The 4,574-nt window shown below is 40.0% G+C and overlaps 1 long non-coding RNA gene across 1 annotated transcript; it reads right to left on the bottom strand.

Moving 5' to 3' along the window:
• Positions 1–1,026: 1,026 nt before the first annotated feature.
• Positions 1,027–3,170, bottom strand: LOC145124085 (uncharacterized). The gene is made up of 3 exons (XR_013715501.1): positions 3,121–3,170; positions 1,860–1,917; positions 1,027–1,153 (listed from the first exon to the last, which is right to left on the bottom strand). It is a non-coding gene; the product is annotated as an uncharacterized LOC145124085 (long non-coding RNA).
• Between the last annotated feature and the right edge of the window lie 1,404 nt (positions 3,171–4,574).

The raw sequence follows: 4,574 nt of genomic DNA, 5'->3' as shown, positions 1-4,574 counted from the left end.
TCGACCAGTTTGTATCTAAATACAATAAAAGAAAAACACATAAGTAACACTCCATCAATATGGATGCAAGTTTTTCAAGTGCTCCAACACATATTCTTCTCTCTCTATGTTGACTACAAATCTTCATCAAATCAGCCACATCATACTGAGTGTACCTGATTATTCATCTGTCACTGGTCATGAAGAATTAAACACAACTCCTACTCTCTACATCCACAGTTAGGAATTCTCAAGACATAACGTCACACTCGTTTCTCCTTTGTGTCTCTCTTGTGCCGCAACACTAATGAACGGATAACATTGATGTATAATATGTGTATCTATGTAACGTATATATGTTTTAGGTTTGAGGCATATCACGTGATCTACAAGCAAGAACGTTTAACTAAGGTTATTACTCACTTACTTGTCATCTTACTATAAGAACGATCGAGTGAGGGAATGAAAGAGATTGCACAAATCTTGTGAACTGATATGACAGTGCATGATCTCCGGTGACTGTGTTATACATAATCCAATAGCAACGAAATTAACAAAAAGTGTGGTATTTTTTGAACAATTTGGAAACTTCGTTACACTTTTAAGTCATTTTTTCCATTTACATGAAGTAACCGGTTACCACAAGGTTTTATTCGAACACATGAGTACTTTGTTGGTATTCTGTGTACAAATAGTAACTTTAATGTTATATTTTGTACTAAAAAACAACAATCGTATGTTTTGAACATTTAATAACCGGGTAACCTGATTGTTACCTACAATAGCCGATTCAATGGTATTTTGTGTACTAAAAAAATAACAATGGTCTTTTTTGTACATTTTCGACACTTCATTACCCTTTTAAGTCATTTTCCCTAATGAAATGATAAAAATTGTGGCATTTTATAATTTGAAATAAAACATAACAACATAAAAACTGGAATATAAACATACAAATTGTGTCCAACTCATCAATCTGAAACATCCCAAAAATACAGTCTAAAAATTTCATTTTTAAATCATTAGTAAAACCATAAATATCCTAATCATATAAAAATTATAAGTCATGTATCATAGTCACTTGTCAAAATATATCAGAGTATAAACATCCTAGGCTAAACAAATGGTGTGTGCACTGCAATAATCCTGAGCTCCTCTTTTGAAACCGAAGTACCTGAAACCAAAACTGAAAACTGTAAGCACGAAGCTTAGTGAGTCTCTCCAAACTACCACATACCATACACTTAATCACATAACTTGTGCTTAGCCCACTACATCGGGCCCCGCCCGGCATCAGACCGAGATCCGGTATACATATAAACATATCAACCATGCTCATAACATAAACACATAACATAAACATAACTTGGGACTCCACCTAGCTGCATCGGGACGAACCCGGCATCAGCTTACCCGACATCGGGCTTGCCCCGACATACATACAGTATATCATATAACATAAGAATGTAAACATAAGCATATAAACATCAACATATAAACATTCATCGGGCTTGCCCTAGCATCGGACCGGAGTCTGGAACATATATCACATAACATATAAGATAAACATGCATCGGGCTTGCCCCGACATCGGACCGAAGCCCAGAACACATAACACATAACATATAAGCTATACATGCATCAGGCTTGCCCCGACATCGGACCGAAGCTCGTAACACATAACACATAACATGCATGAATCACAAAGACATCAAGCATACATAAACGTTCCTCGGGACCGCCCTGACATCAGATCGTAATCCAGAAAGAATATAACCTGCATCGGGCCCTAGCCGGCATCAGACTGTAGCCCAAAACTACTAACATCTAAACGGGTCGGCATTGTGGCCGTAGACCCGTTCCTACTAGATAAAACTCACCTCACACTGCTGAAGTCCCGCAGACAAAACTCTAGCTGCTGGATGACAGATTCCTGAACTGTAAACATCAAAGTAACACCCAATTAATAATTGGGTTCCAATACTTAACCACAAGTCCATGTTTGGGGTAAAAGACTACTTTACCCCAAACTTAGCTTGATTCAAGACCAAGGTCCAATCCAAAGGTCCAAAAGTCTAACAATGAACCAAAGCCCAACATATGGCCCAATTTTCCAAATTGGGCCCAAACTCCTGACATGGCATTACCTTAAGGCCCAACCATTTCTTCTTGGTCCAATACTTGGCATTCTGACGGTCAAATATCTCATAATCATCAAGGCCTAGTTATGGCCCATCTATGGCCCAATTTTTCCCAATTGGGCCCAAGCCTGTCCAATGGCCCTTATCCTAAAGCCCAATCCAAGTGTTCTAGTCCATTTACTTGTTAATAGTTGGCCTATCAAGAGTCCAGACATCTAGGCCCAACAGAAAGGCCCAACTCTAAACCCAACACAATAAGGGTTTTCACATGAAATGACGATTAGGGGTAAGTGTTTCCCATTTAACCCATTAAGGACTTAACCCATTAAGTCCATTACTCCACTAGGCCAACATACAATGGAATTGACATATGTCATAACTTCAGTCCAATGGTCCAAACGCGGGTCCCGGCAATCCAAAACTAACATTTTTTAAAACTAGGGTTTTCTAAACCCTAATTAGGGTTTCTAACCCAAGCATATGCCAATCAAGTCCAAGATCAAGTTTTTAGGTCCATTAGGGTTCCACTAGAACGGGCACCACCCACTGCCACCTCTGGCAGTGGTGGTCGGCGGCGGCTCACGGTGGCAACCACCACCTCACGGCGGTGGTGGTGGTTTTTCCTTCAATCCCTCCGCCAAAAATGCTAAAATAAATCCCATTCTACTAAACATACTCATAACATCACAACATATAGACACAACCAACACCATATGCCAACTGATGGTGGTGACGCAGTGGCAGGAGGCGGCAGCCACCATGGTTGGTAGCCATGATGGGTTTTTCTCGCCAAACTCACACGTATAATCCCCATGAACGCAACAATCAACAAGTACATTCGAATATACAACCATACAGCCGCCGCCTAGGCGGCAGGAGTCGTCGAAAAAGCACGCAGAGCGGCCCCACGGCCACCGACGTTGGCAATGATGCTTCCGGCGTCATACCCACAGAAAACAACAAGAGAGAGAGAGAAGAAGGTGGGTTGCGGTGGACTTACCGATGGCTTCCCAATCGCTCTCAACGCACGCATGACGAGCCAACTTCAACTTCAATCTCAGTGGCCCTTCCAGCCGCCCATGACGTCTCTGACCGGCAATGGTGTTGTGGCGGCGTTCCAATGGCGAGGTACCCGCTTGGCGGCCTTATCTGATCGAAAAAACGAACAAGAAGGAGGTGGCGGATGTGAGGCTCTCAAGAGGGTGGCGGCTATAGTATGGTGCTTCTAGGTTTAGGGTTAGATGACGGGGAAGGAATGTCGGGTATAACCCGTGCTTCTCTTTCAAACATTCAAGCCTTTTTACAAGTTCGGTCCCTCCTCACCAGATCTTCTTCGACTTTAATCCAACATTTACCCTTTTGCCCTTGATTCCATAAATTCATTTCATTTTAGGTCTAAAACTTACCAAATAGCCCTGCCCTCAGAAATCTTTACAAATTGAATCCGGAATTTACCAGTTAGCCCTTGTTTCCCAAAAATCTATTCAAATTGAGCCCTAATAATTTACGAAGCAGTCCCTGCCTTCATAAATATTTACAAACCACTCTGGAACCTACACTTTTAACCTCTAACTTCTATAATTATAATAATTAACTCCTCGAGACCAAAACCTTGCTATATAATTATTGATTTTAGGGCTACTATTCATCCATTAATTTGTTCATTTATTTATTTAATAAATGGGATGCTACACAATCACTTCAAAAAATGCCTGGAAAATAGGACAAATAAAAACAATTGTTATTTTAGAGTGCATGAAGCCAAAAGTTCAGTATTTCTTCAAAAAAAAAAAAAGAATCATGCCTGGATCGTGTGTCCCTGTGTGTGTAGATATAGGTCTAGGATTTCCTGAGAGATCCCATGGTCTGTTTTCTACGTGTGACCTAAATCCTGTAAGAAAGCCATGATGAGAGTAAGCAATAAATATAGAAATATCGACACCAAAGAGGATGAATTGTAATATACACAGATAAATTTATAAAAAAAAACGTACCTAAATCGATGAAATCCATACTCACACACGTAGTATTTCCAAAATCAAAGAGCTTGTTGTAAAAAACCAAGCAATGATCTGTTGTATAGGAGAAAAAATAATATATATTTTTATAGGAAGCATAGTCGGACCTCACCGAAAACTTTGAATCTCCGGTGCCGACTTGGTCTGATCACCAAAACCATTGCCTAAATCAACATAAACCAAATCATGACATTTAATTTACCGTATATTGAGAGGGAAATCAATATTTTTACCGCTTAACCACTGGAAGGTCTTCGATCCAGATTTGAATCCGACAATAGTGAGCACATGTTCGTCGATTGGAGTTCAGGATCAAGAAATAGTGGCAGGTGTCTTTGTCACAACTAGCATTTTTGGGCGAGAAAATTCTATCTATGTATGAGCAACTCTTGATGTATCTTGTAACTTTAAGATTGATGTTATACATGTTATTCAT

Source organism: Lactuca virosa, chromosome 7, assembly GCF_052849685.1.
Source record: "Lactuca virosa cultivar CGN04683 chromosome 7, Lactuca_virosa_CGN04683_v6, whole genome shotgun sequence".
Taxonomy (NCBI): domain Eukaryota; kingdom Viridiplantae; phylum Streptophyta; class Magnoliopsida; order Asterales; family Asteraceae; genus Lactuca; species Lactuca virosa.
This window is presented reverse-complemented; position numbering and strand designations above follow the sequence as displayed.